Raw genomic sequence first — 24907 nt, forward strand, 5'->3', positions numbered from 1 at the left:
TACACATTTAAAAAGTATCTTGGACCTAGTAAACTTAAAATACTTCTAGTCTGCTGAAGTTTAAGAAAGATGCTGATAAAATTTTACGCAGTCCAAATTTGATCATTCCACAAACAATGATTACAATAATAAAATAATTCAGAATATTTTTCGCTCGATAATACAATCTTCTGCCGTGTCAGCAACACATAAATATAGGCCCGTAAAAAAAAAGAAAGAAATCAAAGGGTGCAAGCAATTTACAAATATTACACGCTTAGCTAAATTAATCCCAAAGCAGAGGAAGCGATAAAACGTGCCCAACGAAGCAATAAACCGTAAGCCCAATTTCTATTTACGAAGTAATAAAATAAGGGAGGTCATCGGGTCAACGAATATGGCGTATATATACGACGTCGGTGTTACGAGTCCAGCAAAAGACATATGGAGAGCGGAAATCAAGAGGGTGTCAGAGGAGGGTGACAAAGGAACGGGAACGGTACCGAGGGGGATCACTGGATCATGAGGCATGATTTCACGGGACGGTGGTTGGGTGAGTGTCATGCCATTGGTTGCCGGAGTTATGTGCTTCATGTATCATGTATGGAGGGTGACAGTTTCTCTGCGAAGAGTAGTGGTGGAAAGAGAACGGAAACTGGGGAAAACGTTTCCCATACGGTGCCATGGAGAACACTTGATTCAAAACAGACGACACTTCCGAAAACTTGCCTTGTTCAACGTGTCCTGCATGTTTATTGCTTGAAAGAATGCACCGTTTTTACAATTTCTTCTCGATTCACAATTTGTATTATAATGTTTTCTGCGGACGAACATAAATATTATTACGCACAATGATATTCAACAAAAATGGGAACATTGAATGTAGTAACGAACTTATGAATCCGACTCGCGAGCTTTGATCTTAACAGCGTTTCGGTCTTTCGAACGAATAATCGTTCGTAATAAATTTTCCTGCGAATTATTCAAACCGCATCAAGCGGAGGAGACTATTACTCAAAATTTAATTAAAGTTCCAAGCACCTTTGTTCAACGATTAAGGTCCACTCAAGTTATTAAACGTACATCCAATTAAACGAACTTGATATTATTCCAGAACGTATGAAATATAACAGCCGTGTCTACGGTCGCCTTAAAATACGCTCGCAGATGGTTAAATAGATTTTTTCCTTCGTAAAACAACCCTTCCAGTACAAGAATTTAATTCCGTTAATACGCTTTTTCTACGCGAACCGTCGCGGTATATCTCGAGCGAGACGAGAACCTGGTGGTCCCACATTTTTCACGTCGGATTTTCCGTTGATTTCGCGTATTTAACCGAGAAATTGTTTATTCTCGGCGGAAACGCCCGTAACGGTGTAATAAACGACTAAAATGGGAGGGATGAAAGGGGTGGTACGGAGCAAACGAAATCGTATTTAGAAACTATCGCGAAGGGAAGGAACGCGAACATAATGGAGCAACGAGTTTATTTTCCGAGAAAAGACTTTGAAGCTTTCACAAAGAGGAAATTCTAGAACCGCTGATGGTTCGTTAGTAATGTCGGTTTCGTAGGTGTAATCGCACTTTCAACGTGTTGGTTCGTTTAGGAGTTTTTTGTCGCAATATACAAGCAGTTCTGAAGTACGAGCATGTCACGAGTCTCTTGTACACAGAGTGATTCGCCTAACTGGGTCACCTTAATTATCGTAGTTATTCGTAGAGATATAAAAAACAAATATATAATTATTGCGACGAATTTTTTAATTATGGTATAATTGTTAATATTTTTGATTAAATAATTTTGGTTCCAAATAGTTTTTATGAATGATTAAAATTTAATTGTATTTGGATCCAATTATTGCCAACGAGGAGAATTTTATTTTACTAACGATTATTATCAATCAAGGGAATTTTATTTTAGTTATTATTATTCAAAATCATTATTAATACTACAATTTTGCTTGATTCTACAATTAAGATTAATAAAGTATTAATTTCATAAAATGAATACTAATTAATAAATATTCATCTTAACTACTGATATTAGTTTACGTACTGCAACAGAAATGTTGTACTGCAATATTACTTTCTACGGTTTTTGTTTCATCTGGCATATTTCTTTTCTGTGCCTTTTACGTAATAAATTGATCAGTTTTACGTTTAATTTTGTAAATTAGAAATGTATGCTAATTATAAGTAATATTAAAAATAATTAAGTTTATTCAAGAAAATGTTTAAAATTATTAAAATTATACAACTATGCCATATTCTATTTTGTTAGATATTTAAATTTAAATTCGTTAATAGTATACAGGGTGCGTTCCGATCGCGACCGGCGATACTTTGCCTTCCGGTTATACTATATTATAACCTCCGGTTATATGTTAATCTAGAAATTATTGTGTTGTTATAGTTTAGAAATGAGTTTATTTAAGTATCCAAAGAGTTTATTTTTGAGTTGCCACTGCGCATATATGTGTAATTGAAACTTTATGTTAAAATATATTATTTCTAAGATATTTTATATTATAATACTATAGAATATTATAAATAAGTGTTTGGACTTGTATTTTAGAAAGTTCGTAAATTGTGAACATTGTAAAATTCACACGTGCAACCCAGGACGAAGACTTATTGTAGTTAGGAATAATTTATTAGCTTAGGAAAAACATCGCTTAAAAACTAAATGGTTTAGTGGGCCATAAATTTGGCCATCTGTACTTAGTCAGGATGGGTCATGGGGTGCTCGGCTTCAGGGTGAAGTGTTTGGGACTTTCTAGCCGCGCCACTTATGCTGTATCTGAGGGACCAGAGGCGTGGATTTTTTAACGAATCGCGGAAAAGATGACCGCCCTTTTGCTGAACAGGAACGCAAGAAATCACCCAATCACAGAAGTCGCCCCCATTGACAGCCCTCCTAAAAGTTAATAAAAGGACAGAATATTTCAGAATATCTCAGAATCATTAAGAATCGGACAGAACAATTTAAGAACTTGGTTAACCACGTCGCGCGGACTCGTGACAGAATATCGTATACAGGCGTACTCCTGTCATTCAGCATTTTCTACGAGCAAACTCTTGAACAATTTATAGTTATTAATTCATTCAGACTTAGTTATAATTTTTACAAGTTTTTAGTTTAAAATTAAAGAACTTTTACACAGTGCATCTCGATATTTACTTAAAATTTCCTGGTGCACAAACATTGGTCCTTCGAGCCGGATACGAAAAGAACGAACTTTGAATCAACTGTGCGTGATCAGTGATTATTATCGAACAATCATTATTATTATATTGTGACACAACAAGGATAGTCATTAGAATATAAATCATTTGAATGTACAATTGGACTTTGCATAATACAAGAACTGAACTGTTTTGAAGGACTGTGACATTTTGTGAACTTTGATTAAATTGGTGAATTTGAATCTTGTGTTGATACAACGAGACACATTAAGTATCAGCATATCCAGCACCTACTCTGTAGACCTATTGAAGGAGGATAGAACGCAGCACAGCAGGTAGCAGAAATCAGCAACCAGCAGCAAGGCCAGCCTGATTTCACCATCGTAAACTCGGTGAGTCTCCGATTTATTTCCTTTCTTCTCCTATTTTTCCTAATCCGCGGCTTGTGTTATAAAACTGTATACAATGGAAGCTCTAAAGAAAAAGAGGGCAACAGTCAAATCAGCTTTAACGCGGTTCAACAATTATTTAGACACGTTTACAACACTGTCAGATATTGAGGACTTACAGTCACGGTTAAATAAAGCCATTCCGTTATTGGATAAATTTGAAGCTATACAAGAGGAAATAGATTCACTAGATGAAGTTGATTTAGATGAAACCGTTCGAACGCGTGAAGACTTTGAACGTGAGAAACAGTTACGCGAAGAAGAGGAAATAAAAACATTCGAAGACAGCTACCATAAGGCAATTGCCAAAGCAAAAAGATTTATAAACAGTAGGCAATCCATTTTACCTCCTTCGGGATCGGTATCTCGTAGTGCTACCGAATCGCCCGCACTTCATTCAGAAGCAGGCCCAATAGGGGTTAGTCTTCCAAAATTAGTATTGCCGACTTTTGATGGCACGGTCAGTAATTGGATAAAGTTTCGTGACACATTTAGGTCATTAATCCACGAACATACGGGACTGAGCAATATTCAAAAATTTCACTATTTGAATTCAGCATTGACTGGAGATGCTGCGCGCACTATAGAGGCTCTAGGTGTTTCAGAAGCAAATTATTTGTTAGCTTGGGAGGGGTTAAAGTCTCGTTATGAAGATCCGAACACTTTAATTCACCACCATGTTCAAGCACTATTCGAAGCTCCCGTTTTGACACGCGATTCAACATATTCGGAATTGCGACAGTTGGTAGATAACACGAATAATCACCTACTTGCATTAAGAACGTTAGGAAAGAAAACTGAATACTGGGACCCGTTAATCATTTACTTATTAACATCGAAATTGAATATTTACATGAAACGCGAATGGGGAAGAACATTGGCGAATTCGACAACAGAGCCAACCTTCAAAGAGTTCAGCAATTTTCTGGAAAGGCATATCAAATTTTTGCAAAATTCTGAGACTGATAAAATAAAATTTAATGAGGTTAAAATTAAAAAGGTTAATGTACAATCAATTCCGACAAAGTTAAAGCAAGTGAAAACATACACAACAGTCGCGAACAAAAAGGCATGTATTGTTTGTAAAGGGACACATCCGATTTACACGTGCGAAGTTTTCAAGGGTATGCCGACGGCCACTCGTTTGCAGAAAATCAGGGAACATCGGTTATGTTTTAATTGTTTGGGTGATGATCACAGAAATCGAGAGTGTACCTTTGGACCTTGCCGAAAGTGCGGCAAGAAGCATAATTCTCTGATTCATTTAGACAACCCAAGTGTAAATACCACAGGGTCGTTGCAGGTACAAGTTACAGGTGCTCCTGCTGAAGGTTTAAAGCAGGTAGAAAATACCACGCAACCGAGCGAAGGCACGTCAAGTCCTTCAGAGGTAATAAAACAATCATTAACAGCTCGCGTCATACAAAAAGGGACAAAGGTTACAATACTATCTACAGCCAAATTATATATTTATGATTGCCGTGGACAAAGGCATGAATGTAGAGCACTTTTGGACTCAGGATCTGAACCGCATATTATGACTACCGCATTATTCAATCGTTTAGGACTTTCAAAAACAAGAAGCAACCTCGCACTTACGGGTATTGAACAAGGATCGGTACACGTAAATTATGTAGCCACAACGAAAATCGGTTCCCGGACTACTAACTTCTCAGCAACCATCACTTGTGTTGTATTAGACAAAATAAGCAGTAATATTCCCAGTACACATATTAACACAACGGATATACAGATACCAAAGGGTTTGGAATTGGCTGATCCAGATTATAATTGTTCTGGACCAGTAGATTTAATTATAGGTGCTTCATTGTTTTTGCGACTCCTTTCAGTAGGGCAAATCTTCATTAAAGATACTGAATTAGTTCTCCATAAGACTGTACTTGGATGGATTATTGCCGGGAATATATGTCTCAATTCTCCGAGGAAATTAGTATGTAATTTAGTCAAGAATCAAGATTTAGATAATCAACTTGAACGTTTTTGGAAGCTGGAGCATTGTTTTATACCAACTAATTCAACCACAAAAACAAAGGACTATAGTGAACAACATTTTATTCAAAGTACAAAACGAGGTGAAACCGGACGTTTCATAGTTAGCATCCCATTTAAGAATAATGTATCAGAATTAGGAGATTCTTTGAAAGGAGCAGAAAAAAGAGTCTATGCCATGGAACGGAAACTATCAAAAAATCCAGAACTCAAGAAACAATATACCGCCTTTATGGAAGAATATGAAGCACTTGGACACATGACTGAAATATCGCCATCGAAGTACACAAATATATCGCATTTTTATCTACCACATCACGCAGTCGTTAAGGAAGACAGTACAACAACCAAGCTACGTGTTGTTTTTGATGGCTCGTCGAAGAGTTCCTCATCATTGTCACTTAACGATGTGCAACACATTGGACCAACAGTACAGGATGATCTTTTTACAATATTGGTACGGTTTAGGAAACATAGTTTTGTATTATCCGCGGACATTGCAAAAATGTACAGGCAGATTTTGGTTAACGAGCGTGATAGAGCATTCCAATTAATTTTATGGCGATCAGACATCAACACGCCAATGAAACATTACGAATTGAATACCGTAACTTATGGCACGGCTTCTGCACCATTTTTAGCAACGCGTTGTTTGCAACAACTGAGTGACGAATTAAGGGAAAAGGATCCAGTTACAAGTCATGTTATCCGTCATGATTTTTATGTGGACGACTTGTTAACTGGCACGGATAGCGTTGATGACGCAATTAGATTAAAAACTAATTTATCGAACACTCTGAGTTCATCAGGGTTCGAATTAAGGAAATGGGCCAGTAACGACCTTCGCCTTGTAACAGGCAATAAGAACGCCCCCAAGGAGGCAATTCCTTTGTTGGATAAGGACCCCAAAACGTTGGGATTATTTTGGGATCCTGTTACTGATGTACTGAAATACAATGTAAAGTACCTAGATTATAAAAGAATTACCAAACGTACTGTAACGTCGATAATAGCGCAGATATTCGATCCTCTTGGACTTGTTGGTCCAACTGTAATTAAGGCAAAAATTATATTGCAGAAATTATGGGAACTCCGACTTGATTGGGATGAATCTCTGCCTCAGGAGCTACATACATTGTGGCAAAGTATTTATAAGGAATTACGAAATATTAATAATATAAGCATACAGCGTCATGTTATAGATAAGAACGTTAGTCAATTACAGTTTCATGGATTTTGCGATGCTTCAGAATCAGCATATGGAGCATGTATTTATATTCGGACTCGAACTAGGAATAATAAATTTATAGTTCATTTATTATGTGCGAAATCGAGAGTAGCACCGTTAAAGGCGACAACATTACCACGTCTGGAGCTTTCTGGTGCTCTATTATTGGCACAATTGGCACAGAAAGTATCTCAGGCATACAATTTGCATCCAGACCAGTGGTATTATTGGTCAGACTCAATGATTGTATTATCTTGGATAAGGGCACCAAGCAATAAGTGGAAAACTTTTGTGGCTAATAGAATTGCTGAAATACAAGAACTCACGAATGACAATTGGAACCATGTTGAATCTTCAAGGAATCCAGCAGATTTAATTTCTAGAGGTGTAAACGCAACTGAATTAATCAAGGCAGATATTTGGTGGAATGGTCCCACATATTTGTCACAAGACGAAGATAAATGGCCAGTTTCTAATGACATACAGTTAATAGATGCGCCAGAAGAAAAGCAAAAGGTGCTGCGCATTCAGGTCAATGAAGAAATTCAAAGTGAAGTACAGAGGAACCAAAATCGAGATGGGATACATACATCAGAATTCTTTGATAGGTTTTCGTCATTTACTCGACTTATTCGAGTAACAGCATATATAATCAGATTTTATAAGAACTGTAGAGCGGGAATCCATGAAGGTCAACGGACATTGAACAACAAGAGGCACAATAAAAATAACGGGCATGAAGTTTTAAAAACCGAGGAATTGAAACTAGCAATGACACAGGTACTAAAAATGGCACAATCGCAAGAATTTTTGAAGGAGATTACTGATTTAAAAAAAGGAGCTAAAATTTTAAATAATCGGCTGATTCATTTAAACCCATTTATTGATAAGGATGGTATAATGAGAGTTGGAGGTCGATTGGATAACGCGTACATTCCATTTAATCAGAAACATCCTATTATTCTTTCTGGAAATCATAGATTAACGTACTTAATAATTAATTATGAACACCAACGGTTATTACATGCAGGATGTCAAGCCGTGTTGTCATCGATAAGACGTACATATTGGCCTCTCGCAGGCAGGAATTTAGTTAAAAAGATTTTACGCCAATGTATGACTTGTTTCCGAGCAAAACCAACTGACTCTAAATACGTTATGGGCAATTTACCGACAGCTAGAGTATTACCAGCACGTCCCTTTTACAGTTGTGGAGTGGACTATGCAGGTCCTTTTTTATTGAAGGAAGGGGCTCGTGCACGTGTTTCTGTAAAATCTTATATTTGTATTTTTGTTTGCTTTGTCACTAAAGCAGTTCATATAGAGTTAGCACGCGATTTGTCTACAGAAGCATTCCTTAATTGTCTCAGAAGATTTATTTCACGTCGTGGTAAATGTAAACACATATATTCAGACAATGGCAAAAACTTTGTTGGTGCAAGGAATGAACTAGTAAAATTAATTACTATAAATGAAGGATTTCAAAGTGAAATAACGCAATTTTTATCCAATGAACAGATTGAATGGCACTTTATTCCACCATACGCACCTCATTTTGGTGGACTATGGGAAGGCGCAGTGAAGTCTGCGAAATACCATTTAAAGCGTGTGATAGGGGAAACACGTCTTACCTACGAAGAATTTTATACAATAATAACACAAGTCGAAGCTTGCCTTAATTCCCGCCCATTATCTCCTTTATCAAACGATCCAAATGATTTAACCCCATTAACTCCCGGACATTTCCTTATCGGAGATTCATTAATGAGTTTTCCACAGGAGGATTTGCACGATATCAAAATAACTCGTTTAAATAGGTATCAGCACGTACAACAAATGTTCCAACACTTTTGGAATAGATGGCAAAAGGAATATTTGCCACAACTGCAGGCACGAACTAAGTGGTTCAAAAATGCACCCAACGCACTCAAAATTGGTACCATGGTCCTCATACGGGAAGATAATATACCACCTATGCAGTGGCCATTAGGACGCATCACCGAGTGTCACCGTGGAAAGGACGACATCGTACGTGTAGTGTCTGTGCGTCTTCCTCGAGGCATTGTTAAAAGACCTGTTTCACGAGTTTGTGTTTTGCCGTTTGAACAAAGTGACAATACAGAACATTGCATTGAGGACTAAGATTATTAACATTTTAGTAGACTTCAAGTGAACAGTGGATTGATACATATATGATAGCACTTTGTTATTTGTGTTAAAGACATTTTGTAGAATGTTTAGAATTATCAGTAGAATATATGTGTGATGTATGTGTGTGTAGATTATATTGAAGGATGTTCCTTCAAGGCGGGCGGAATGTTTGGACTTGTATTTTAGAAAGTTCGTAAATTGTGAACATTGTAAAATTCACACGTGCAACCCAGGACGAAGACTTATTGTAGTTAGGAATAATTTATTAGCTTAGGAAAAACATCGCTTAAAAACTAAATGGTTTAGTGGGCCATAAATTTGGCCATCTGTACTTAGTCAGGATGGGTCATGGGGTGCTCGGCTTCAGGGTGAAGTGTTTGGGACTTTCTAGCCGCGCCACTTATGCTGTATCTGAGGGACCAGAGGCGTGGATTTTTTAACGAATCGCGGAAAAGATGACCGCCCTTTTGCTGAACAGGAACGCAAGAAATCACCCAATCACAGAAGTCGCCCCCATTGACAGCCCTCCTAAAAGTTAATAAAAGGACAGAATATTTCAGAATATCTCAGAATCATTAAGAATCGGACAGAACAATTTAAGAACTTGGTTAACCACGTCGCGCGGACTCGTGACAGAATATCGTATACAGGCGTACTCCTGTCATTCAGCATTTTCTACGAGCAAACTCTTGAACAATTTATAGTTATTAATTCATTCAGACTTAGTTATAATTTTTACAAGTTTTTAGTTTAAAATTAAAGAACTTTTACACAGTGCATCTCGATATTTACTTAAAATTTCCTGGTGCACAAACAATAAGTGTTAATAAGAATTCTTTCATTTTCAGATATTTTGAGATCTACATTTTTTTTTACATTTAGGGATTTCGATTTTGATATGATACAAAACAATTTTTAAAAAAATTAGTATTATCACGAGAAAATAGAAATATTGGTTTTTAAAATGACAAATACATTATTGTACTATCTTTTGATAAAAAGTCAACAATTTTTTGGCGAAAATTTTATGATTATTAATTGTTTAGTTTATTTGGTAAAATTGCTGTAAGTAAAGACTACCAATTATGTAAACAATATTTAACAAATTTTTAACACTATGAAAATTTGTATTTATTAACACTAGAAAGACTGAAACTTAGTATATACCTATATTGTCCAAAAGCAGTCAAAATGACTGCATTGTGAAAGAATAACTAATGTGTAAAGTTTGTTTAAAATTAATTTTTAATATTTTTTATATTATTTACCGTTATATAGCAAGTTATTAGTAAATATTAACAATACAAAATACAAGTAGATGGTAACCTTCCAGGAATACCACCTTCGTCAAATTTTGACCACACAGTACCATCGGCAGCTGTTTCGTTCTCCTGAAAGGTGTTTTCAGTTTCTTCATCGGAGTCTGAACTACTTAGCACCCTACACCTTTTCCTGGGCATATTGATGACACTTTCATTTTCATCATTGGTGATCGACTCTTCATCGCTATCTCCAGTATCAGATGTTTCACTTTGAATATAATCCGCTTCATCTTCAGATGATAGTTCAGAATTTGTTGCATCTGATTCTATATCGGGGCACTCTTCACTTATGTTCGTTAGCGTTTCCAATAACTCACTTCTATTCGACATTTCTTTCATGAATTTAGGGCGCAAAAGAAATAAAATAAACAACTTGTTAGAACAAGTATCACTGCATAAAGATTCGAATAACAAGTACTACTTTAGCTTACTCAGCAACTGCAACTTATCAAGTATACGCCCAAATTGACAATTTATCATGTGACGGTAATCGAAAAAAATGAAAACTGTTATTTCAGTACAGAGCCGAACTGGTCATATAAGAAATTTACTCAATTCAATAATAAGAGTCATTTGATTATTTAAAATTTTCCAAGCAGTCAAAATGACTGCTTTTGGACAATATATGTAGGTATAACACATATATATATGTATATATACCGGAAATGAAGGAGGGGGAGAGGTAACTGCAATTATCAATAAACGCATTTATATGTTGTACAAAAAGTCACAAAATTCTAAGAAATTGTGTCATTATATACATAATTGTTTTTCTAATTGAAATTAAAAAGCAGTCAAAATGACTTCCTTGGGCAATCTAGTGTTAAGACGCCTATAATATGTTATGTAATAAACAAGAAACGACAGTTTGAATTCTAGCATATATGACCCTATATAAAAATTATTAATTTTATTTCTAAATTTGTATAACTGTAACCAATTTTAATCAATGTTCTTCGTTTAAGAATGCTAAATCCGAAATTGCATTATATTAATGCGCTATCGAATAAAAATTGTACATAAAAAATATCGATCATGGGTATTATAATATTATAATATAGCTGATTATCCACTAATCAACTTATAAATGAGGACGGTGGAACAAAATGTGTTGATCAAAACCAATTAATTTTAAAACGATTTTTGAAATGTAAAATATTTAATCATATTACCGAGTTCATTAAAAAGCTTCATAAATGCATATGATGTGCATGCGTTTATATGTATAGGAACATTAAATATTTTAAATAACCAATTCTGATTATTACAAATTTTCCGCAAAGCGTATTTTATAATTAAATATTTCAAAATTCTTTCATTACGAAAATTATTAAAATGAACGTAAAAATGAAAAAAATGCAATATGGACAGACAGTTTAATACATATGTATAATTTGTATGAAGTTCATTTATTACTGCAGATTTATGAAATTTTTAATTATGTACAGATGTAGTCACATTAAATATATTATTCGCATACATTTATTAGCAAGAATTATTTTCTAAAATTTTGCAATCTAAATTTTAAATAATTCCTATGTTACGACGTCATCTTTCAAAAGACTTCGTCTTTTTCAAGTTTTTGTTAAAAATGTTTTCTTTCTATTAACATTCTATAAAATATACAAATACTTTACCAAATTTTACATAGAAAGTAAATGAATATAAATTAGTTTTAATTCTTTTGCTCAATGGAATTTCTAAAATTTTCAATTACATGTAATTTTATATCCATCTTTGATCATCTTAGGTTTTATATTGTAACGCTGCAAAACATGTTAAGTCTTTTTCATTATATTTTTGTTTATATAAAGACTTAGCCTGTGAATAAATAAAATGAAAATAAAATCTCTGAACTGCGTAAGAACTAATCTTGTGATTTGTCAAAACTGACACTATTTTTGCTATTTACATTCCTATGATTCGCAAAATGCATCTCAAAATTTTACACTCTTGTACACATAACGACCCAAAAGTGTCATTTCTGAATTTTTCATCAAATTTGATTTTTCTTTTGCATCCTTTCTGCAATATCAATTGGATAAAATTACGGAGGAAAATCACGTTATTTTTATGCTTCAAGAACTTTGTTGGACTGCTTCCAATAATTAACCGTTCATTTGCCAGAGTGATCAAGCTCTTTGAACCAAAGTTCTACTTATTTGATTTTCTCCACTGTTTTATAATCAAATATGTTAACGCTAAAATAATAAAGGATGTGAAAAGATAGAATTAGAATGATTTATTGATGAATGTAACTCCGAGCAACTTAATTGACAGTAATATTCAATAATAATTGAATGCGCCGTTTTCAAGTAATCAATAAGTAAGATTTCTTTAGAATCATAGAATATGGTAGACGGTGCTTTCTTTTTTTCAGTTATTTTTAATGCTTGAAACATTCCTCATTTACTATTCCTTAGCTACTCTTCGAACTAAATTAAATTCAGAATAGGTCCAAATTTCAACAATTATTAGTTTATCGATCAAGTAACTTTAATTACACTTGTTCAAAATTATTTTCGAATTTCAAACACACTCGTTCTTCCAAATTTTGTTGAAAACCTAGGCACCCATTTCGCATTAACTCAGCTAATTTCATTCAAGATTGAATCCAATAACCTCTAATTAATTGAATTAGGAGGTCGTCTACTTCTTGGTTGCATCTTTGATACCCCCTGGCTTATTTGAAACAGTAAACCCATTTAAATATTATTAAATTATATGGATAATTGAGTTCATAAACTTTTTGACGTTTTGAAATGATTTCAAGCGGATCGTTATCAAGTTTTACGTAAAATTCACTTAATCTTAAAGCTGACTATGTGAATTGTGTTTTATATAATATCATATAATTTTTGTAAAAAAATTTTGTTAACTACAGTTCCTATTCATTTTGTTTTATTTCTCTTTGTACTTCAACTAAATATCAGCTGTTATTTGTTTCGAATTATAAAAACACACATAACATTAAATATACTTGTTAGTAAAATGTATTATATCGTAGAAGTAATTAATACATTTTCCATCTAATACATGAAAGAGAATCGTACTTTGCAATATAGAATGTTCAGAATAACTGATGATAAAATATGATTGATCTTTTTGATATAAGTTTCAAAATGTGTTTCCTTGATATAAGTTTTCTTGCTACAACAGATGTAATTTTTCATCTTACTTATGTAATAAGTGAAAAACAATATATCATATACAATTAATTATTTCTCATATATTTCCCATTTGTTGCGGATTCAGAATCAAAACTAAATAGTGCTAAACAAAATGCGCTGATATAATTAAAAGAAAAAATCTGTAATTGTAATACTTGTATGAATTTTCCTAAAAGTAAAAAACCTTAACATCTTATATGTTTTACAAAATGAGATTTCTTAACATATTCCTTATTTAAATTTAAAAAATTCAATCCTGTTTTCGTAAAAAAATAAAGAGTCTATATGAACAAGGGGATCACTGAATATGAATTATTTTATTTCATTTACGCGATCTTTGTGCATTTAATTCTGTAACAAAATTTAATTGCATATTTTAATAAAGAAGTTCAAAAACTATTTTGTAGGTAATAATTTGAAAGTGATATTTTGTAGGTATATACGTGAAAAATATCCATTGGAAAAAACATCTATTTCTTTTCGTACCCTTCGTACTTATTAAAGCTACATCGACTGTCGTAGGTGATAAACTATTAACTATTTTTTTATTGATCCAAACTCTATCTTCCGTCGTTCCTTTTTCCCTTCGACGTATACCTCTATCTTTTACCCCAAGTTCAGCGCGTGCAAACTTCCTCCTTGTTTTCCAATAACTTAGCTAATAGCCGAGGGGATAGCTTGACCAATAATTGCTGAGGTGCTATTAGGCTTTGAGATTTATTTTTCATCGGAGATCCAGAAAATTTTTCCTGTCTTCCAGGACTTCCATAATCTGTCTCTACGAATTTATAAACTTTACAGGAAAAACGTAACTGCGGAGACATTTATTTCATACTTTGATATTCGATTTTTTAATAAACACTGTATTTCCATTTTTTATAACTTGTTGAAGCATTAATATTTCGTTTTATATTTTAAGTTTATTTATATTTATATTTATATAATATTTTGAAGCACTCAATTTTTTGTGCAACACATTCCTGGCAAAATCCTGTATTTTTAAATATTATGATCATAAAAAGTTAAATTGAAACGAAATACACTTGCAAATGATAACAATTCCTACGATTAATACATATACAATAATGAAATAAACGTATGTCTACTATTAATAAAATACAGTGTTGTAAAATAATATGTATTTACTATTGAAAGTACAAGGTTCAGTTTTACAGTTTAATATTCTGCATCATTAGCATATGAACAGTATTTATGGTTACTTTTCCTCTTCTTTTGTTACGATTTGATGAAATTTTGAATGAGTAAATAATAAGAATAATCATGTCCATTAATAATATTTATAAGTAACAAAAATGTCTTCAAGTCGATTCGATTTATTCATTTTAGTCTTAGAGTGTTCACATTCAATAATCTTTCTTATTATTTACTTTTCCAAAGCTTTAAAATTATATTTATTGCTTTTTAGTGCTATTATTATTTTATGTTATATCTACAGTAAATTTTAATATTCAAAACTGATTAATATATATTACAATCCATTTCCCTGTTATTTCTGTTGCCTGCGTAACTACAAATACAGAACGTGTTAACATTCGTAAAATATAAAATATAAAAGTTTAGTATGTTTTCAGGTGCAAAATTTAAAATAAAAAAGAATAGTAGAAGTTATAAAAACTAGTAATTTGAAAAGTTAGAGAAATTTTTCTCCAATGTAAAAAAAACAAGGGGATAATTTTTATCACATTTACCAATTTTTTAAAATTATACTTTTATCGTATGAGAACAAATTTGTGTTTTAATAATATTTACTATTTTATTGATAGATCGTTTGTATTTATGGAAACTGAATATAAAAAGGCTATAGTATTATAAATAAATTCCTCACGTTATTTTTACATTCTTCTTTTAGATTCATTATTAGCATACCTACAATTTCCAGCCAGGCATCGGTTTTTAAGGATTAAAAAAACTAATAATCAAACTTAGTTTGGTCTATGCAACTCACTTCCCATTTTACATAATTAAATTAGTTCCAGTGGTTTCTCTTCACTGAACATTTTACCTGCCTCGACTTGCTTTGTTCGAAAACAGAAATAATAGACATCAGAACTTATGCCTCGAGCCAAACAACTGCTTTTGTGCTCATGAAAATACCTATAGTTCGCCGATTTCACGTAATACTCGTTATACCATCCAACCGAGTATTACGTTACACGATATATTAGCTTTGGTTAATTTTTTCTCTTCATATTTTACATTTACATTATGCATTTCACGTTTTATGTTTTATACCAAGTGTATGCAACATCGTTGAAATATGAACATATTATGTTGTATGCAGAGTTGCAAATCTGAACTTCTGTGAATGTTATCTTTGTTTTGTTTTAAAGTTATATAAATCTGTTTATTCATACATTGAGCTGTTTAAATGTTTACGTTTGAATAAATTACAGAATATTGGCAAACATTAATATATGAGTCGCTTTTTAACTTTGGTATACAAGTCCATTTATTCATACATTGAAGTATGGGCGTGCATTCAAATTAACTACAAAAATTTGATAAATGTCAATAAATCTGGATAATGTTTTACATTTTAATAACTTACAATTTCGTAATGTATAAAGTTTATCATTATTTGATGACATAAAATAATATGACTTGTATGAATTTAAATCTTAAAATTTGATAACGATTAATGTACTCATACAGATATTATGATGATAAATATATAAAAATATTTTTTCAAAATAAATTGGTATATTTCGTTAGCTCATTTCTTTCCAAAAATGATCTAATACCACTTAAAAGAAGGATTCATATTTTTGTTTAAATAAAATTGAAACTCTATGTACTTTCCGTAACAGATTCATTTTTTTATGTATACGTTCAATTTTACGAGGAACTGTATGCAATTATAAAAAAAAAATGGTGTCGCTAATGTTTGTAACCTAACCTAACTTCCGCATGTTCCTGGATTGAATGAGTTCTTGAAGAGACGGTTTATTATAGCAGTTCATTATTTTGTACAACGTGACATGTTCTGAGAAGCTCACAACTGCGTCACAACACAACGATTACCTGTACCTATAATCCAAGTGCGATACACGTTACATCACACGTGTCCTGAACGCAGCCTTAGAAAACGGTGGGAGCAGTAAACTCGAGAGGGTAAGCGGTACATTCGAGGCAATTAAGCGAGTTAAAGCGAACGCGAACCGTTTAACCAAGTTCACGTGAGTCGAAGGAAAGGCAGGAATAAGGCTTCCGCAAATTCCTCGGATGGATGTATTCGCTAAAAGGTGGTGTAACTCGAGCCGATAGTGGTTTAAACCCGAAGCAGGGAAAACCCCGTCTTGCATCACTCATCCGCTCACGCACGTGACTAGATGCAGTTTACCCATTTGGCATTCCAAACACTCAAAAGTCGAGTTAATCGTTGAAGCGTGGCTCGGGAGAAGGGAAACAGGAGAGGGACCAACAAGGAGCAAACAGAAGTGGGTTGCAGGAACGAGTAGGATAACCGCGGGAAATGGACGGATTGAAGAAGGAAAGAAACGGTTTACCGTCGGTAAACTCCACGAGCTTGCGAGTTGGCTGTTTTACCGGCCATAGAATTGGGTCGAGTTTGTAGACCCGCGCGACTCTACAATCGTTACATGCCGGTGATGACATGGGAACAAAAAATGTCAAAGTGTACCAGCAACCGTTCCTGTAGAAAGAACATCCAGAAAATTTAGGACCACGCCGGTAGCTTACCGAAACGAGAGACGCATGCTAAAACGGGATTTTCTGTTCTATGAATTTCAACGACTCCTTCGTTTGTTCTGACTTTCAAAATCAAATTATTAACCCATAGCACCTCGGGGATAGACTGTGTTAACTCTCGCCAGTCCCATGTGTCAATTTAACGCATTTTACCCGCGAAAGGCGCTCTTTGACTTTCATATTTTTAACATAATGTAATGTTTTCATTGCATTTATATCTTTGAATCTTTCGCGGAGTTACGGTGGCCAAAATTTTCTGTGATGCGCTCTTTCATGTTATGTTGAAAATTTTAGGAAAGATTATCATTACATTGACGCATCCTCTTTGAACTTCTAATACCGTTTTAATTATTCGGAAAATTTTTATATTTGACATACACACGGCAAATCAATCAAATACAAAGGTTTGTAATGTATGTTGCAATAGACATAAAGAAATAATGTATGTGGCATATTAATTTATCATTTAAACTGACTGTTTTTACATTGTATGTATTTTTTACTATTTGATACTAAGAAAGAAATTATATTGAAAATTACGGGGTGAGTAAAAGTTATGTTATACTTTTTAATCTTGTAAAAAAAAGACTAATTAAGGAGAAGAGCAAAACTCTGAAACAAGATATGAATTTAATATAATTTTTATAATGTTATGTTAAAAATTTAACAACTTAGAACAAAATCATTCATCCATAAAAAATAGCAGAAACTTTGATATAGCAGATATGTAAAATGGCATTTAAAAAAAGTAGTCTTACTACTTGCTCTGAAATCCGCATATACATTATACGAAGAAATGTATGTTATTAAGACCTTATTAGGGGCCACTTTTTCTATATCCCACTTTTTAAATGGGATATAATTACTCTCTTTAAATCTAAACTTTGTATTTTAACTTGCACAGGCTGTCCCATTTTCTTCTAGTGAAACTTAATCAATATATTCTGCCAAAATAAATAAAATCAAATAAACTTCTGTAAAAAGATTGAATAAATAAATTTCTATAAAAGGATTAGATACGTAAAATTGTATGAAAGGATTGAATAAATAAAATTATATAAATAATTTGAATAAATAAGATTGTATAAAAGTCATTTAAAACTTTATAAAATATTTAGTAAAGAGGCTGTAAAAATAAAAAAAATGAAGAAAGTGAAAACAAAGGGAACAATAACGAACTTAAGTTAGATTTTATGACATGTAATAACATGAGCGTAGGAGGAGATTAATGATATTTAACATCTGATGTGTATAACAGCTGTGTTTATAATTTGAGGTTCTTGAGAGTATTATAATGTTATCCGTACTACCAGAAGCAACTGATATACTGTTTCAAAATGTTAATTATTTAATGTAAGCTTTACAGTTTGGCGGTTTGGCTAAGCTAAGGATTAAGGAAAAATGAAGGAGAGGGAGAGAGTGCGTTTCCTCCGGGACCTGTTACTGGACTCAGTAAGGCATTCTAGTAGGTCCTTGCATTAGACGCGGGGATGTATGGAAGGGAGGTAAAAGAACAATTTGTATGAATTGAAAGACTTGTTGAATACTAGCAGGAAAATCAGCCTCCGTCTTATGCGCCGTCTAGTAGCGATGAGTGTACGTGTAAAACCGCCACAACACTAATATAAAATTGCAATTATTATAGTAGAAAGTTCATTTTACTTTTACTTTATCTTAATGGAACCGTTAATTTTTGCGTAGTTCATCATGCACAATAATTCCTGCTAAAACATTATACTCTTACGGAAATTACATTTTATAAATCTAATGATCTCAAATTTTCAAATGTTGTTCACTCAGATTACATGTAAAACAAGCATACTGTTGACGTATTCCTATTTTATTTCTTTTTCAATATAATAATATAAAATTTATTTACTTTTATTTTAAATATAAAAACTTAATTTACTTTCGTTTTAAATATCATTTTACACTACCAATGGAAACCGTATGAAAATATTTTCAAATAATTTTAACAGTTTATACTATTAAAATCTAGAAGAGATTGTCCACTTTCCAGAATGTAGAGTGCTTTCTCTTATTGAACGATTTCCTGTCAACGTCTTTTGTTCCAAAAGTACATTGTTGCTGTACCTTTGGAAATACAATCAAATTATTTCTAAGTGCGCGAGCTAGCTCCATGCAATTTCATTTAAATTTGTATTTCCAGTTGTATTTAATTTAAATTTGTATTGCTGAACTCGTGTTAGCTTGTACGTTTCCTGTGTTTCATGTAGCACATTGTTGCGGGAACATTTGTTTTACAGACCCTGTTTTATCAAGTACTGGGGCATGATTGGAATTTAAGTTACAGACTTTAGCGAAAGAAAACGAAATCAATTGCTGAACGTTTACAGAGTAATGTCGTTTCCGTGCAATAAAATTTCGCCAGAAAGTTTCAGGATCTTATTTGCATAAAATTCCAACGAATAAAGATTAAATCATTTTTAAATTTGTTATTTTAAAAATTTAGCTGTTGTTAAAAATTCTACAGTTTCTCTGATTTCTTTGAAAAATAATAATAAATGTCAACATTACGTATACTTCCAATACAGTTTTTATTAATTTGAATTTGTTGACCATGTGAATTTTCAGTAAGAGAAACTTATTTTCTTTTGCCAAAAAATTAATTAAAATAAATAAATTGGTCTTATATGCAACGAACGTAAATAATATTAGTTCCAAATAAATCAACAGAATTCGAAAAATTAGTTCATTAATTATAAATATGGTTTAAGTCTAATTGTAATGAACAGAACCTCCTTATTGTTTTAAACTTGTTTGGTAAATTGTACACTCTTAATAACACAAAAAACATTACCAAATTATGAGTTATCAATATTTATAAATTTACCAAAACACAAACCTTTGAATATCTCATGTTAAAAAATAAATGGATTTAGAATACTTTCAAAATAAATGCCATTACTTAGAACTTGTCATTATTATATCATACGTGTGAGAACACCGTTAACGTTACTTTTTGTACAGAAGACAGTAGAAATTGATTTCTCGAAACATACGTATACGACAGACAACTCTTTTATACTCTTCTAAAATAAGCGTGCAATGAAATTTATTGAATAATGTAGGAAAAAGTGACAAACGATACGAGAAAAGTTGAATAACAGTCGCTTTCAGGCGAGTTAAATGCCAATGACATCGGGAAACTTAGTACATAGTCTTAACTTACTTCGTGGCGTATCATTTTTACTTTTTTTCCGCGATGAATAATTCCGATGAAAATGTGACGATACAGTATCGCAGTTTGTTCATCGCGTGGCTAAAGACAGATCCAATTGAGGGTGTACTGAAATAGTTTCATGTTAAATTATCTTTAGTCTGAAGGAACTATTTCAGAACTACGTGTACAATAGGATGCTGTTTAAAATTCAACTTTTAAAATGTAGCTTGGGCACCTTAATATCTTGTTCGTTCTGTGGAGAAGTGGGTGAGTTTAAAAGCCACACTTTATTATATTCTATTTTACATTTCACTATATTTTAAAGGACGCTACGCGTTTAGTCATATTTTGTATTGCGAATCCTTAGTTCAAAATTCTTAATAAAGCTGGCAGTCGAATTAACAAATCACATACCAGAAACGAGGAAGAAAAATATTACTTACTGCTGTTAGTCAAGTACTTTCGGCGGAAATATCTTCACATTAAGATTTTATTAACCTAATGATATTATTTGCGCATTAGACTTTAGAAATGTGGAGCAGATATTTTTAAGAAATATAGGTTCATAAATTTATTTTGCAATAATATTCCAATGTTAAATAAATATATTTTGAGACCATATGTCAACAAGAAAGTAGTATTCCTTCTTTTGAAAAACATAAAATTTGTTAGCAACCCCTATTATTTAATTTAAAAATGTACAAAAATACCATATTACACTGTCCAACAAATTTAAACTTTTTTTATGTTTTGCAATACCCATTGGGTGATCCTTGTAGAGTTTCTCGTCCTGAACAAGAATCCGAAAACCGAATTGCTCTATCACCCTCAGTTTTTGAAAAACACGTGTTTTGGGTAGAAAATGCGATATTGCGAGGAAACTAAAAAAGCTAGGACATTCAAATTAATTTTAAAAGATAGAGGAGAGTGTCCCGAATAAATTGGTATATATAATTGTTATATTGCATAATTCTAAATAGGTGTAAATATTGATGAAAGTTTAAAAAACGGCCGTTGTACGCATTTCCCATGTATTATTTTTGCATTTTAAGAAAAAGTTATTTATGTGTTTTTACAAAAGCTCGTGTTTTTCAAAAACTGAGGGTGATAGAGTAATTCGGTTTTCGGATTCTTGTTACAAGGATCATCCAACGGGTATTAGAAAACAAAATTTGTGTTGAACAATGCTATTTACTCATAAGTGTGAACACGCAGACAGAATATTCCATGAAAAATTGCAAAAAACTTGTTTATCGGAAAAGAATCACCTTAGTGTATAATGCATTTTGAACTCTCTAAAAAGGTTGTTTTGATCAAGATTAGATCAAGATCAGCATTAGATGAACAATAAGTTCATTTAAGAAATGGTTCTTATAATTGTTCTTTTTCTACTGTATACTATAAATTCTGTTTTTGATAAAATGCCCGAAAATATGATAACTTGTTTAAAATGTATTACATGTCAAAATATTATAATTGAAAAGATATTGCTAATATTTTTAGAAAATTGAAAATTTGTATAAGTATGAACAGCCAAGACGGATCACATGCGTTTTGTCAGTGCGCTTTCCTGTCGTACGGGAAAGTTTTTCGAGGTTAAAAGGGCAATGAATAGTCGTCAAGGGCCATGTTGACATTCGTGTCCTCGTTTACATTTTGCTGAGAAGGAATTCTTGTTCGGACGTGGTAACACGCCGCAGAATAAACGAAGTATTTTGCAATTCAGTCTTGTTTCATGCTTTCAATCTATAATATATAACTCATTCTTTTGTAAAATAAGCAATGTGATATATAAATTATCCTTTCCTGTATACAATAACAAATGGAAAATTGCTGCGCTGTCCCAATATCAATGTACGTAACTGTACGTAAAAAATCTCTATTTTAAAAGTTAAAAGAAAAAATCGACGTTATCCATGAAAAGCGCGTATTCATCCGATTTTCTAACACATATATTTCTACTGTCGAAATCAAAACTGGATCTTCCAGTACCGAACGATTTGCACGAAGATGTTCGTTTCGAAAACAATTGTAGAGACATTCTTGTTAATCCTTCAGTGTACATGGATCGATCTTTTCCCGTCTCGGACATGCATGTATGCACTGGTGTATCGTTTGAACGGGGCAAACAGCTAACGAATCGTTCTCGCAACTGATCACGATTCTGCCCGCTAGACAAACACTCGTTTGTTCCCTCACTACTTTTGTAACAACCACTCGATTGTACTATCGCGTTTCTGATTTCCGTTCTCACCCGATCGCTGCTATAAAAAAAAATTGCATCATAAAATCATTGTCGTGTTTGTTTACGCCGTTGTTGTTTCGCGGGATTCAAATCGTTCTACGCTCTTTGCGTTTGGGAAATCGAGATCTGCGTTTGTTTAGCTTACAACGTAAAAGACATTGCACCTTATAATACCCCTGGCGCTCATTTCTGAGCTAAATGAATATGTTACAAAGGAAACACTGTAAGGAATTATTGCTTATCACCCCCAAGTGTCCACCTCAGATTTTATTGAGCTTTTGTAACCGCACCATGTTATTGCGAATCTCTTCCTGTATAATTTTAGGGGGTGATGGTTAATAATTTAAGAGATACTTAATGTTAAATTTTTTGTAGAATTTATATTCCCTATTGTAAAAGAAAATTTTAGCAAAATCATCCTATAGTAGTTGGTTAAGCATTAAAAAAGCTATGACTAGGTTATTTTTTGTGACAAAGTTTAGATTTCTGTCGATCAATTTTAACTTTTTTTCCCCCGTTTAAATTGTATAGTTGTGTTCATAATTTTGTATGTAATACACTGTGATAAGATTATAACTCTTATTTGTTAATGCTAGATATTAATATTTTTAATACTAGATGCAAATAAATGTCGACTTTCATATTTTTCTTTATAACTTAAAAATTTATTCAGGAGCATATGTCCGTATAAACATTTTTCTGGGTCGAAACTTTATGTTTATTTAATATTCTTTTTTTTATTTTTGCGGATAAAATATGTTAATGCAGTTTTACTGTAAAAAAGCTGGTGTCACCCTACACAAAATTTTTGTAATTGGAGCAAGATATTAAATAATTTTTGTAGTTTATACAAAATGTTAAATAATTGTGTCTTAACATTTTTGCACAATAGTATTTGTATTTACTCAACACTGTATCATTTACGAAAGAATACACACATTGATGTGCATTTCTGTATAATACCACGGCTATGCAATACATTATTCGTACTCAAACGATAAATATTGTTTTACTTTACGGTAATGACGTAAATCTTATAAATTTCGATACGATGAAATTCTCCCGATGGAAAAAGATTAATTAATTAAATTCTATTTACAGTATCATATTGAATTTTGAAGAATTACTTTGTACATAATTTCGATGTAATGCAATATTAATTATGGTCGTCCTTAATTAAATTTAAAACGTTTTAAATTTCTACATGTAAGTTCTACATGTGTTCTACACCTGTATTGTTAGAATTTAATGTTTGTAGTAAAGTAATGTTTTCCGTGCAATAATTTTAAATTATTTCACATTTAATGATAATTAATTTCAAGTAATAAAACTGCTTTTCTGAGAAAACAAAATAATGCTTGTAAAATGGTTTTTGCAGAGGAAGCTCAAATGCAGCGTTTATTACGTCCTTTTACCGTTTAAGACATGAAAGAACACATAAGATCCTTTGCCGTGATAATCTCATATAAAATTAAAGCAACTTTATTAACTGAAAATGGAAGTTTACGGAAACGTCCATCTACTAAAGGTTCGATTTAAGCACTTAGTAGAAAACATAATGTGTTTCATTAATTAAACAATAAAGTAAAGTGTCTAACACTGCATAAAAAAAGAGAAATCTTAGCTTTTGTATTTATCTGCTAATCATGTTGTAACACTTTAGAGACTGTACACGTTTTTAATAACTGGATATATAATATAAAGAATAAACAAATGATTGCTGAAATTTTTTATTTGCATCACGATTGGAGATATAACTAAAAATCAAAATAATAAATTTTCATTGCAAAATAAAATTATATTTAGTCTTTGTTAATATTTTCAAGTATGTAAAATATTTTTATTGTTGTTTTACATTTTGAGATATTCTGAATTTATAGGATTTTAAGTTAATATTTGAAATAATAACAGTTATTTGCTATTGAAAAATAATATAATTCGGACTTGAAAGAGGTGATGTTTGAAATATATGCGTTTTATTATTTTAGATATTTAATTGCAAGTTGCGAAATCGTTACCGATATTTGGGGTTAGAAAGTTGGTAGAATGCAAGTTAGGAAGTTTTTTTTGGCCGAGATAAAATAAAAATGTTACAAGCGTAAAAAATTTGTATGTATCAAATCTTATGTAAAAAATATTTTATTATAGTCATGTTTTAGAAATATCGATATTTTTTAAATTTCTTTAAGAATTTATAACTAAAGTGCCCCTGATTTTAGATTTTCTATTTTTATAATAACTAGGTACTTAAATT

General features: G+C 32.3%; 1 protein-coding gene across 19 annotated transcripts in view; it reads left to right on the forward strand.

Moving 5' to 3' along the window:
- The window catches only part of LOC100883744 (CUGBP Elav-like family member 1-A), a 1238863-nt gene that overhangs the window by 762147 nt on the left and 451809 nt on the right, over positions 1 to 24907 (forward strand). The window lies entirely within an intron of this gene.

The sequence above is a fragment of the Megachile rotundata genome, chromosome 5, assembly GCF_050947335.1.
Source record: "Megachile rotundata isolate GNS110a chromosome 5, iyMegRotu1, whole genome shotgun sequence".
Classification (NCBI taxonomy): Eukaryota; Metazoa; Arthropoda; class Insecta; order Hymenoptera; family Megachilidae; genus Megachile; species Megachile rotundata.